The following is a 14,529-nucleotide window of genomic DNA, read 5'->3' as shown; positions in this document are numbered from 1 at the left end:
CAGGCCACAAAGGTCCTGCAGTCACCAAACATCATATCTATTGTGTTGTGTCATGTCATGTCATATTGCATATTGTATTGTATTCTATCGACACGTCTCTGTCATGTTCCTGCCCATGATGGGTTCATGTTCTGAATTTTCTGTGTTTTATTATATTATATCAGATTTGCCATGGTCATGCTTCAACTATGATTGGTTTTGTTTCCTTTTGTCTTTGTGTATCTTTTCTTTGCCATGTATTTAGTTTTGCTTTGTTTATTATTTGCTTTCACTCTTGGTCTCTTATACTGCTTTAGTCTTAGTTTCATTCTGTTTATCACATTAATTATATTATGCTTAGTCGCAGGGTTTTGTTATTATTTATCTTCAGTGTTGCTGATCTGATTATGTTCCATTTGTTATTTATTGCATTTTGTTTATCAGTTATCTTTTATTGATTGCATTATTCTGTAGTCACCAGGTTTGTTTATTCTCTATTTATCAGTAGTTTATTTTGCTCTTCTCATTTGTGGTTTCAGTTCTATGTTTCATGCTTAGTTTGTTGCCTGTCATTGTTGTTCTGCATTCTGTCCATGGTTTATGATTTATCTTTGTTTTCAGTTTTTGCCCTTCTATTTGATTGCCCCTGCACCAGCCCTTGTGTCTTGTCTCTCACTATTACTCTTTTGCTCTGTTTTCATCCACCTCCGCTCTTGCACCTGTTCACATATCTTTGTCTCTTTCATCACTCTACTCAATTTTCCTGCCTTCACTATCTTGCCCCTTGCTTATCTTTGTACACTAGTCATGCCCCCTTCCAGAACTTTCACTGACACCTGCATCTTGTTTCACTAATCACACCACCAGTTATTTAAGCCCTCACAGTCTCACAGCTCACTGCCAGATCGTCGACTTCGTGTTACTTTCCAGCCGCCATCCCGTGCTTAGTTTTGTTCTGTTGTCCTTGTCGGTATTTTGACCTCGAGTTTGTCTTGCCTCTGATTGCCCTTACGCTGTGTATTTTGACTTGTGCTTGTTTTTTGACTATGCCTCAGTCTCTCGTCTGACTGCTACCTCTGCCACGCTGCTGGACCACACATATACCAACCACCTGCCTGTTAAACCAATTTTTTTAACTCTATCAGTCATGTGAGTTTGCAGTTGTGTCCATACAGTTTGTGCCACGCCTGATAGTCTCTGTCATCATCAGTATTGCAAATCCCACATGGTGATGATAGAGAAGTCACAGAAGGTGCAAAAGAGCAACAAAGTGAAATATTTCGGACTGACACATATTAGTTGTTGTGATTTTGGTTTTTAATCGATCTCAATCCCATTGTTGTTTCCACTAAATTTTAACTTGCATTCACTCAGTGCTGAAATTAATATTCTGCTTTTATTAGAGGCCAAATATAGCCATTGGGTAATGTGAAGGCCTTGCATCCAGCCATCTGTCCGTCCATCTGTCTTTGCTCAGTATAAGTCCAGTCCTATTACTGCCAGGGTCTTCAAATTCACAGGGAACATTCTTGGGACACAGACTTTGGACAAGTTCAAAGATGGCTAACCGTCATCACATTTTGTTTCCTATTTTTTAATTTAACCAGGTTATTCCCATTGCAATCTCTTTTTCAAGGGAGACCTGGACAATTATAAAGCTTCCAATTCATCTAACTTTCATGTCTTTAAATGTGGGAGAAAGCCAGAGCACCCGCAGGAAACTCACACAAACACATGGGGAGAACATGCAAACGCCACATAGAAAGGCCACAGGTGGGAATTGATCCCATGACCTACTTTCTTTGAAGCAACAGTGCTAACCACTAATTCACTGTGCTGCCCAGTGTTGAATGAATGAATATTTTTATGCTCATATGGTTGAGGGGATTTTAGCATTGCATTATATTTACAGTCTTTGAAGTCTAAAATGTTTGAGTGCACTCTGTGTAGCTCTGTGTAAAATGAAGCTCTTTATTTATTTATTTATTTATCTGAAGTTTTGAATGTGGTAACCGATGAGTTTGTGTAATTCAGTGAGAAAATCTTGTACTTAATATTTATTTATTCATTTTCTATACCACCAACCCCAATCAAAGGTCATGGGATCTTGGAACCTATCCCAACAGCCATAGAGCAAGAGGCAAAGTAGACCACGGACAGAACACCAGTTCATTACAGGGCCACATGCAGACAGATAAACACATTCAGAGTTAGAACGGACCCATTTAAATGGGGGAGAACATACAAACTCCACACAGAAAGGACCAGGTGAGAAGCGATCCAACCTTCATGCTGTGGGCAACAGTGCTAACCACAAAGCCATGTTTACTTATGTATTTTACTTTTTTGTGGGACCAGGTAGCAATGTTTCGACATTTTATATTTGATTTTCCACTGAGCCTCTGTTAATTAAATAAATAATAAATAAATAAATAAATAAATAAATAAATAAATAACAGTGTAGGGTGGTGGCCAAGTGGTTAGTGCACTTGGTTTTGGTGCAGAAGGTTCCCGGTTCAAATCCCTCCCCTGCCACATTTCTCCATGTAATGTGGAGTTGTGTCAGGAAGGGCATCTGACGTAAAACTTGTGCCAATTCAACATGCAGATTCACCTCGGATTTACTGTGGCAACCCCAAGTGCAAACAAGGGAGCTGCTGAAGAAACTTACTACTACTACTAATAATAATAACAGTAATAATACCCAAACACTCCACTGATGTTAATTTGGCTGAACTGTTTGCAAATACTGTATCATCTTGAGTTTGTTGTGAAATTATTACCAATATGCAAAGCAATTCAAGATGAATATTCAGCTGTGAGTCTTTACATTCTGTCAACTTTCTCCCCTATACATATGCAGACAAATGTTTACATCCATCCTGATGAAAAACTTTCAAACCCTGATGAAAAACTTTCAAACTCATTTTTCCTCTACTGCACATATTCCCATTTATCAAACAATGTTTGTGAAGCTACTTGTAATGTCTAAGAGTCAAGTACTTTATTTCCATAAAACTGTTATTTAAAATAACAGATGTGACACAGATTTATTTCAGTTTGCTTTTATTTTGTCAGATTTTCATCACAGAATATGTACACCAAGATGAATGCCTCTTTAAACTGCTCAACAGAATCCAGAAGTTAGTGGAGATGCTTGAACGAATGCTGAATTGATATAATATGCAGTTAATTAGGGAACCTTCAGTTGGATTTACAATATAAAGTGACCTGTAGAACCACTGCTGCTGTGTTTCAGAGTATGAAAAAAGTTTGAATTAAACCAAGGCTTTTACTACAAAATTATGGATTTTCATGTAAAATTATGGATTTCCAGTAAGTCATACTTGTTTTCGGTGGAGGCTGGCCTCCGCCAGGGCTGCGCCTTATCACCAATCCTGTTTGTGATATTCATGGACAGGATATCGAGGCATAGTCTGGGGGAGGAGGATTTTCAGTTTGGTGGGCTCAGGGTCTCATCACTGCTTTTTGCAGATGATGTGATCCTATTGGCTTCATCGGCCGGTGACCTCCAACACTCACTGGATCGGTTCACTGCCGAGTGTGAAGTGGCTGGGATGAGGATCAGCCCCTCTAAATCTGAGGCCATGATTCTCAGCAGAAAACCGATGGATTGCCTACTCTGGGTAGGGAATATGGCCTTGCCCCAAGTGAAGGAATTCAAGTACTTTGGGTTCTTGTTCATGAGTGAGGGGACAATGGAGTGAGATTGGCTGGAGAATCAGTGCAGCAGGGAAGGTATTGCATTCACTCTGCTGTACTGTTGTAATGAAAAGAGAGCTGAGCCAAAAGACAAAGCTCTTGATCTACTGGTCAATATGAGTGTTGGGTCATGACCAAAAGAACTAGATCGTGGGTACAAGTGCGGCCGAAATGGGCTTCATCAGGAGGGTGGGTGGTGTCTCTCAGAGATAGGGTGAGAAGTTTGGTCATCCGTGGGGAGCTCGGAGTAGATTCGCTGTTTCTTCGTGTTGAAAGGAGCCAGCTGAGGTGGTTCGGGAATCTGGGCGCTTCCCAAGGGAGGTGTTCCAGGCATGTCCATTGGGGGGGAGACCTCGGGGACGACCCAGGACTAAGTGGAGAGATTATATCTCCACACTAGCCTGGGAATGCCTCGGGATCCCCCAGTCAGAGGTGGTCAATGTGGCACGGGAAAGGGAAGTCTGGGGTCCCCTGCTGGAGCTGTTGCCCCCGTGACCCGAACCCGGAAAAGCGGTTGAAGGTGAGTGATAAGTGAGGTTCCTCATTAGGATCCATCTAAAATCACTCATGATACCACAAGCAACTGTCTACCATTATTCAAATAATGAATGTCCATGAGGGTAATGGTAAGAATATTTCATGAGGTGAAAGATGACATGAATGAAAAAAAATTCATTATTTTTTTATATATGCCTTAAATAGATCCTTGTCATTTAATATTTTATTAATTTATAAACAAGAGAAAAGGGAGTTATGTCCTTCCTGATCCTACAGTGTCTGACAAAGCTTGGTAGCGAGACTGAAATGCCTCGTCTCACCCTATCATTTGACAGAGCCTGCTGTGCCCCAATTGCTCTCCACAAACCCAGAGCTGTGGCAGGGCCAACCTGACCTGCAATGGGCCAACCTGGCCTGCGCGGCTTTGCCTCTGGCAAACAATGTTTTTCTCAGGACCTTCCGACTCTTTCTCAAGCTCCCTTGGTGCATCCAGCATTTCTCTCTGTTACCCATCGAGTCTGGGCACTGTGTTGGGCTGCTGTTTGTTTTTAAGCTAAGTGCCATCGCCACTAGTGTGAGCGTGCGGTAGTCGCGGCATGCAATGGTACAAAACATATGGAACCAAAATTGCATGGTAAATGGAACGCAGTGGCAAATGGGATGAATGATCAATATCATGTGACATACAAACCACCAATCAAATGACAAGGATCTCTTTAGGCGTTATATAAACAAAAATAAAACACACTTTGGACCATACAAACTTTATGATGACGAAGGAGGAGGGCCACCTTAACACATAAGAATTCCAAAGCTTTTCTTCTGAAGGTCAAACAGACCATCAGAAACTAATGAAAGAGTTGCAAGCAAATGCACAACCAAACCAAGCAAGTACTGGGTGCTGGGCAGGATTAACAAAACAATCGCTCAGCTAGATGGTGGCAGTAGGTGGTCAAGGTCTCAGATCCATATAGCAGAGTTGGCATAACAACAGCTTTGTAGAGGAGAATTTTCATCTGCTGTTGAAAGTCTTTGTTGTTGAAAACACTGGTGTGAAGCTGGCCAAAGGCAGTTCCTGCACACTTGAGCCAGTGTTGGATCTCGCCATTGATGCCAGTATTTGATGACACCTGGCTACTCAGGTATGGAAAGTGGGTCACACTTTCCCAGACATGTCCGTGCAGTTTCACACCAAGAAGCTTGGGTTGACCATGTTGGGTGGAGGCTGGTACAGGATCTGTGTCTTCTTCAGGATGATGTGAAGACCAAGCTTGGGGTAGGCTTCATTAAAAGCTTCAACGATTTTCTGAAGACCTTCTTCCCTAAGGGCCCCGTCCACACATAACATGAATGGGGCCGAATGGTGCCCGAAGGAGGATACAAATGGCAGTCGTAAAAAATCGGAGCCGCACTCAAATGGCTTGTACAGCAGTCAGCACAACCATTCAGCCACAGCACATACTCTCCACATTCACGTCACGCTCGTGCTGGAATGGTGTCAAGATGAGGTCGGACTGCCAATCTGACCATGATTGCAATATTTGTACAGCATGTCGTACACAGGTCGGACTATTCGGACTGTGGTTGAAGGGCTGCACAAAATGATTGGCCATGTTGAACCCTGGCCGAATGTCATGATCAAGCCAGTCTTCACACCAGGCTGAATGAGGGCTAATGGTGGGCAAATGCCCATTCGACCCACACTTGGCCACAGTCAAGGTGCCACTCACGAACTTCCAACAGCAGTTGCTGGGCACTTAGAAAATGTGCACCCATTGGCGTGGCTAGCACGAATGTAGTGCCCAGGACACCAATGTCGAGGTGCGGCCGAGATGGTGACAGTTCAAAGGGTGCCAGCATATCATGTCCGCCCCCCCAGGCAACACAAATGGCATGCGAGTGTGTTGTGCCTCCCCAAGCAACACGAATGACCTATGAGTGTGTCGTGTCCCCCCAAATGTTTTGTTGCTCAGATCATGTCAGTGCAGGAAGGAGCCTGCAAGGTGATCATTGTGTTGCACCTGACCTCTGTGTCATTGCAACTCACAGCTGGAGCACACATATCGTCCCATGTACAACCCCAACTCCAGTGAAGTTGGGACATTGTGTAAAATGTAAATAAAAACAATATAATGATTTGCAAATCCTCTTCAACCTATATTCATTTGAATACATAACAAAGACAAGATATTTAATGTTCAAACTGATAAACGTTATTGTTTTTGTGCAAATATTTGCTCATTTTGAAATGGATGCCTGCAACATGTTTCAAAAAAACTGGGACGGTATGTTTACCACTGTGTTACATCACCTTTCCTTCTAACAACACTCAATAAGCATTTGGGAACTGAGGACACTAATTGTTGAAGCTTTGTAGGTGGAATTCTTTCCCATTCTTGCTTGATGTACGACTTCAGTTGTTCACAGTCCGGGGTCTCCGTTGTCATATTTCGCTTCATAATGCGTCACACATTTTCAATGGGCGACAGATCTGGACTGCAGGCAGGCCAGTCTAGTACCCGCACTCTTTTACGATGAAGCCACGCTGTTGTAACACATGCAGAATGAGGCTTGGCATTGTCTTGCTGAAATAAGCAGGGACATCCCTGAAAAAGACGTTGCTTGGATGGAATTGTTGGTGCCATCTCAGATGTGTAAGTTACCCATGCCATGGGCACTAACACACCCCCATACCATCAAAGATGCTGGCTTTTGAACTTTGCGCTGGTAACAATCTGGATGGTCATTTTCCTCTTTTGTACCGGAGGACACAACGTCCAGTATGATTTCCAAAAACAATTTGAAATGTGGACTCATCAGACCACAGCACACACTTTTCCACTTTGCGTCTGTCCATTTCATATGAGCTTGGGACCAGAGAAGGCGGCAGCGTTTGTGGATGTTGTTGAGGTGTGGCTTTTGCTTTGCATGGTAGAGTTTTAACTTGCAATTGTAGATGTAGCGCCGAACTGTGTTAACTGACAGTGGTTTTTTCAAGTGTTCCTGAGCCCATGCGGTAAGATCCTTTACACAATGATGTTGGTTTTTAATGCAGTGCCGCCTGAAGGATCAAAGGTCATGGGCATTCAATGTTGGTTTTCAGCCTTGCCGCTTACGTGTAGAAAGTTCTCCAGATTTTCTGAATCTTCTGATTGTATTTGGACTGTAGATGATGGAATCCCTAAATTCCTTGCAATTGAGCATTGAGAAACATTGTTCTTAAACTGTTGGACTATTTTTTCATGCAGTTGTCCACAAAGTGGTGAATCTCACCCCATCTTTGCTTGTGAATGGCTGAGCCTGTTGGGGATGCTCCTTTTATACCCAATCATGACACTCACCTGTTTCCAATTAGGTGTTCTTTGAACATTCATCAACTTTCCCAGTCTTTGTTGCCACTGTCCCAACTTTTTTTGAAATGTGTTGCAGGCATCCATTTCAAAATTAGCAAATTTTGCACAAAACAGCAAAGTTATCATTTTGAACATTAATATCTTGTCTTTGTGTTGTATTCAATTGAATATAAGTTGAAGAGGATCTGCAAATCATTGTATTGTGTTTTTATTTACATTTTACACAACGTCCCAGCTTAATTAGAATTGGGATTGTATATTCAATTGACTACTCCACAAAGACAAGATATTTAATGTTCAACTGATAAACTTTATTGTTTTGTGCAAATAAGTGCTCATTTTGAAATGGATGCCTGCAACACGTTTCAAAAATCTGGGACAGTGGTATGTTTACCACTGTGTTACATCACCTTTCCTTCGAGCAACACTCAATAAGTGTTTGGGAACTGAGGACACTAATTGTTGAAGCTTTGTAGGTGGAATTCTTCCCATCCTTGCTTGATGTATGACTTCAGTTGTTCAACAGTCCGGGGTCTCCGTTGTCATATTTTGCGCTTCATAATGCGCCACACATTTTCAATAGGCGACAGGTCTGGACTGCAGGCAGGCCATTCTAGTACCTGCACTCTTCTACTACGACGAGCCACGCTGTTGTAACACCTGCAGATGTGGCTTGGCATTGTCTAGCTGAAAAAAGCAGGGCGTCCCTGAAAAAGACGTTGCTTGGATGGCAGCATGTGTTGCTCCAAAACCTGGATGTACCTTTCAGCATTGATGGTGCCATCACAGATGTGTAAGGTGCCCATGCCATGGGCAGTAACACACCCCCATACCATCGAAGATGCTGGCTTTGGACTTTGCACTGGTAACAATCTGGATGGTCTTTTCCTCTTTTGTCCAGAGGACACAATGTCCATTATTTCCAAAACAGTTTGAAATGTGACATCAGACCACAGCACACTTTTCCACTTTGCATCTGTCCATTTCAAATGAGCTCTGGTCCAGAGAAGGCGGTGGAATTTCTGGATGTTGTTGATGTATGGCTTTCTCTTTGTATGGTAGAGTTTTAACTTGCACTTGTAGATGTAGCAATGAACTGTTAACTGACAATGGTTTTCCCTAAATCCTTGCAATTGAGCATTGAGAAACATTGTTCTGAAACTGCTGGACTATTTTTTCATGAAGTTGTTCACAAATCCTTGCCCCATCTTTGCTTGTGAATGGCTGAGACTTTTGGGGATGCTCCTTTTATACCCACTCATAACACTCATTAGTGTCCTCAGTTCCCAAACACTTATTGAGTGTTATTAGAAGGAAAGGTGATATAACACAGTGGTAAACATATTACTGACTGTCCCAACTTTTTTGAAACGTGTTGCAGGCATCCATTTCAAAATTAGCACTTATTTGCACAAAAACAATAAAGTTTATCAGTTTGAACATTAAATATCTTGCCTTTGTGGTGTGTTCAATTCAATATAGGTTGAAGAGAATTTGCAAATCATTGTATTCTGTTTTTATTTACATTTTACACAAAGTCCCAACTTCATTAGAACTGGGGTTGTAGAACATACAGCCCTCTAGCCACTGTGATACACATAGGTTCTCATGACATGGAGAAAAATGAGAACACATATCACCTTTGGAACATGTTCAGCTGCACCTCAGTGCGTACTGCAGACACCTTCAGCCAAGCTGGTCCATGTGAAAATATCCATCTGATCATGTGAACGGCCAGCTGGTGAGGCAAACGTCACATCAACCACATGAGTTCTCGTCCACATGACGCGGTGTCCTTTGGTGTGGTGCGCGCCGATTGGCCAGCCACAGCTGGATGCACAATCACTTCGTGTGGCTGGCTGATATGTTCATGATGTGAGTGCATTATTTAATTCATCTAATTTTATTCATTCCTTGTTTACTTCCATGGCCATGGTTCATGAACATAAAGGAACAGAAGGATGATAATTATTGTATTCTTTGCTCTTTATAACAGGAATTAAATATTTTAACAGACAAAAAGAAATCCATTTGTTTCCTCAATTCCAACACAGACGCCATCCCAGCTTAAGTCATCAAGCATCAATTAAACATCATTACCAGTAACATGATTATCGTACATTTAAACAGTACAGTCATTGTGCTTATAATGTTCTGTGGTCTGTCATTATTTTGCCTAACCCTAACCCTAACCCTCACACATTTTCTTCAATTTATTGACATTTACAACATTTAATTGCTTCCGCTGCTTTGTCAGCGTAATGTGGTATCATACCTCTCACGTGGTTGCACTCTGTTTGTGCGTGTGCACATGAGCATGCACGAAACCGTTGCCACGGGATTGTACAGCATCCGTACGTGGCTGTCTGACCGTCTGTCCCTCCCGACTGCAGCTGGAATTTTTTGGGTTTTGCCCATTCGGCCTGTTTCAGCCAGATTGGCTCAACTTTGTATGTGTGAAGGGGCCATAAAGCATGAAGCAGTGCTGTTGTTGGCATTCTGGAAGTCCAGTGAAGTGGTAATTTTCTTCTTGGCTCTCAGTTGGCTCAGGTTGAAGAGCTTTCCATCCATTCTGTAGAATAGTGCAGCACATAAGAGAATATTTACAGTGGAATTCTTCAAATGGTGATGCAAGCACCAAATTTGGCACAAACACTTCTTTGACATTACTCATTTGAAAAAGCAGAGTGTCCACTTGGATTTTCAATAGGTGGACAGATAGGGGTCAAATGAAGAATTACACAGGGGTCAAATTTTTAAAATGCTCCAATCATATTGAAGGGTATTCCGTATTACTTGTCTGATCATAAAGATTACAAAAAGGTATAGTTGGACCATCTATGACTGAATTCTATGGAGTTATGGGGTAAAAAACAAAAACTGCGAGAAAGGTCAATTTCATTTTGTACAGGGGTAAAAAGTTAAAGTTGCTCAAATTTTGGTAAAAAAAAAAAGTAGTGCAAATTATTGGTTGAGCCAATAGTATTAATAAATGGAATAGTTTTGACTGTGTTGAGTGCTTGGGCTGCAAAATAAAGGTTAAGGGCCCCTTCACACATAACACGAATGTGGCTGAATCAGGCCAAATGAGGGAGAATGAGCCAAATCCCGAAAAAGTCAAGCCTCAGTCAGAAGGGAGCCATGTACGAGATTCATACAAATGCCATGTGCATACCCAGACTGTGTGTGAAAACCCCCTTGAATGATTTGTGCACATTTGGCTTGCAGCATGTCCAGAATCCAAGTAGTCTACACAGTACCAAACAGGACAAAAATAAATAAATAAAGAGAAAAAAGCACTGCATGAAACCCGGCAATGTCGACAGAATGCAGCAAGAAAATTCTGAATGCACCTCCAGCGCTGTACGTGCCACCCGAAGTCTGGGTGTAAGGCAAGCGGGTGGCCATGTCAGGAGGAGCAATGTGGTCATCTCCCCTGTCTCACTCCCTCTGTCCCTTTTATCTTTGATTATTTGTTTTACTTTATCCTATTTTACCTTATTTATTAATTTAATTTCCTTATTTTATTTTTGTGTTATGTATTTATTGTTTTATGTTCGTTATGTATTTATGTAATTATTTTTTTATTGTATATTTTTTTTTATTTTCCTCCCTCCCTCTGTTCTCTTTGTTTTAATTTAAGATGTTTGTGTTCACTCTCAGTGTCAGCTGAGAGAGTGAGTTTGAGCTGGCCACGCCCCCTTTGTCCAAAGTGGTGAACAGCAAAAGTGATCACACATGAATGAATTCACGTCTTTTCCCCTTATTGTATGTATGTATTTATGTATTGTCCCACTCCCACTCTTCCTTCTTAATTGAACACCCCGTTGTCACTCACACTCAGGTGGCTGGCATGCCCCCTTGTCCAGAGCAGATTGTCCCTGTTTTGAGTGGCAGTGCTGTGATGATCATGATCTTTCAAATACATTGTGTAACCTATAGGAGGAATGACAATGTATGTGTTAAATGACATCTTTGCGGTGGACAGTGATCACACTGTACTCCATCCACCATTCAAGCTTTTGCTGCCTCGGAACTTGGCTGCACCTCGACAATGTTGGATGGGGCAGGGGGAACAAGACACACTCGCACGTCATTCGTCAGTGGGGTCATGGTCGCTACATTTGTGCTTGCCAAGGGAATAGGCCCCATTTTCTATGTGCCCCGCGGCTGCTGTTGGACGTTCACGGGTGGCACCTCGACTGTGGCCGAGTGTGAGTCGAATGGGCATTGCCTGCCATTCGTCCTCATTCCGTCGCTGGTGTGAAGGCTGGCTCAATCGCAACGTTTGGCCAGGGTTCAACATAGCCCATCATTCATTTCATGCAACCCCTTGACTGTGCCGAATGTGGCCCGACATGCGAACGACATGCCGTACGAATGCTGCAACTACAGTCAAATGGCAGTACGACCTCATCTTCACCATGTGGCGTGCATGTGGCTGTGCTGAATGGTTGTGCCGACTGATGTACGAGGCATTCGAGGCGGCTATGATTTTTCACAAGTGCCATTCGTACACCACTCAGCTTCATTCATGTTACATGTGAAGGGGCCTTAAACAATGGTGACGTCCATTGGATTCTAGGACATGTGAATGCTAACCCGTAACATGATAACTAAACATGACACATAATGCCAACTATTCCTTTTTAAAACCCTATTAACTCAACCATAATTTGCATTATTTTTTTCCCAAAATTAGAGCAACTTTAACTTTTGACCCCTGTACAAACTGAAATTGACTTTTGTCACCATTCCTGCAGTTTTTACTCCGTAAAATTCAGTCACACATAGTTCAAACTGTACCTTTTTGGGATCTCTGTGATCGGACAAATAATGTGGTATACTTTTCAATATGATTGGAGCATCTTTTAATTTTAACCCCTGTGTAATTCTTCAAATGACCCCGTACTGGCTGCCTATTGAAAATTCAAGTGGACACCTTGCCTTTTCAAAAGGATAATGTCTGTGTATTTGTGCCAAATTTGGTGCTTGCATACCCATTTGAATGATTTTTTTCATTTATCCGCTGCACTAAACAAACAAACAAAACAAAACAAACAAAAAAAACAAACCAAAGCAAAAGTGCATCAGCAATAGTTTCATTGGCTCAAATTGTTAGTGCGTTGCTGCCACCAAGTGATAGTGAGAGGCAATTGCATCTTTAATTTTCCAGGAGATTTGACTGGTGATAAACCAAATTTATTAACCTTGATATTTGATCACAAATGGACTGCATTTAAATAGCGCTTTTCCATCTGCATCAGACGCTCAAAGTGCTTTACAATAATGCATTACATTCTTACATACATACTTTACATTCACCCCAATGTGAGGGTGCTGCCTTACAAGGTATTCACTACACACTGGGTGCAACAAGGGGATTAAGGACCTTGCCCAAGGGCCCATAGTGATTTTCCAGTCAGGCTGGGATTTCAATTGAGGATCCTTTGGTCTCAAGTGCTTAACCACTAGACCATCACCTCTCCTAAGATCACAGACCACAATAACATCTATATGTAGACCATTTGTTGGTACATTTTTGGAAGAATGAAAGCTATGCAGTTATGCTTTTTTATGACAATCTAATCATGCATATTTTGTCAAATGGTGTTTGTTCATTCATAAAATGTATCATTTTTCACTGAAATTAGTCTGAGAACTAAATATCACAAATACTCTTCACATATATGGGAAGGGGAAGTGCATAAATCACAATTTGTGAATGTATCTTCAATATTTTAAGCACAGTCAAATAGTGATGATAGAAGAAGTGCTAAAATAATTTGAATGAGGTACAAGGTGAAATGCAAAAAAAAAGTGTGTGTGTGTGTGTGAACATTTAATATTTGATTTTCCATTGGCCTGCTGTTAATTAGAGAAATAAAATAAAATAAACTCTACATTGTTATTAACCATTCAGGATATCTAAATATTGCACAGTAGTCTTGAGTTTGGTGTAAAATTATTCCCATTAAGTTGATCGCTTGTGTGAAAATAAATACATTTCTGACCTGCACTGTATTGCAAGGGTTTCTTTCTTTCTTTTTTTTTTTTGAGGTCAAAAGGTTAATACGGAAACTTTTGGTCATATTTTGGGAAAATATTCAATTGGCTTCAATACACATTTGGAGTCACTGAATGATGAACACCACAATGTACTTTCTAAGATGGATAGTGGGTGAATTTTATTGTTTTTGCATTTGACAAAGTGTTCCATTTTTTAAAAATAACACTATGTAACAAATTTTTATTTTTGTTTTGTTCCTGGGTACACAGTGTGTTTTCCTAACCTGTTATGCCTTAAATAAATAGAAAATAGCTGTTATTCCACAGAAAATTTGCTTCTGTGATCAGGACAATGATATTTTGAAATTTGTCTGTTTTCAAGAATATTCTCGATTTGCCTTCACTACTGAGTAGTCTTCTAGAATATTTTTTAACCGCTAGAACTGTCCAGAATTTTCTAGAAGTTTCCAGAATTATCTAGAAATTTCAAGAAACTTTTAGAATTTTCTAGAATGTAAAAACAAAACAAAACAAAAAAATCAAAGTTTGTGCTGAATGTAGTCATTTTTCCATAAACCTTAGACATAAGCAGTTGAAATATAACACTTAGAAGCCAGGAACAAAAATTGTGTTACATAGTGTAATTCATAAGCAGTAGTTTGAGACAAGGCATGTTATTCCTCTGCATGCACACAGACAGATATGCAGAATATGGCATCCTCCATGCCATTTTTATTGGTTGAAATTGTTCATGCATTTATTGGCTATGATCAATATTTGGTGAAAAGGTTGAAGGCTGAAGATTCCCTCCTTTCCTTTTTGTGATAAATTGAATTTGAGTTTACAGAACCCCCAAAACAAAAACTAAAAATTGTGTCAACTCAATGCAAGCATATTATTGCTTACAATAAAATAGATTTGCATTGTTTGATCTAGTAATTGCACATGCTTTACACAAAGTATGAAA

The 14,529-nt window shown here is 40.9% G+C and overlaps 1 protein-coding gene across 1 annotated transcript in view; it reads left to right on the top strand.

Moving 5' to 3' along the window:
* LOC117519654 overlaps positions 1 to 14,529 on the top strand; it is a 68,745-nt gene that overhangs the window by 37,956 nt on the left and 16,260 nt on the right.

This window comes from Thalassophryne amazonica, chromosome 11, assembly GCF_902500255.1.
Source record: "Thalassophryne amazonica chromosome 11, fThaAma1.1, whole genome shotgun sequence".
Lineage (NCBI taxonomy): Eukaryota > Metazoa > Chordata > Actinopteri > Batrachoidiformes > Batrachoididae > Thalassophryne > Thalassophryne amazonica.
Note: the sequence above shows the minus strand (reverse complement) of the source record. Positions and strands in the feature narration are given on the sequence as shown.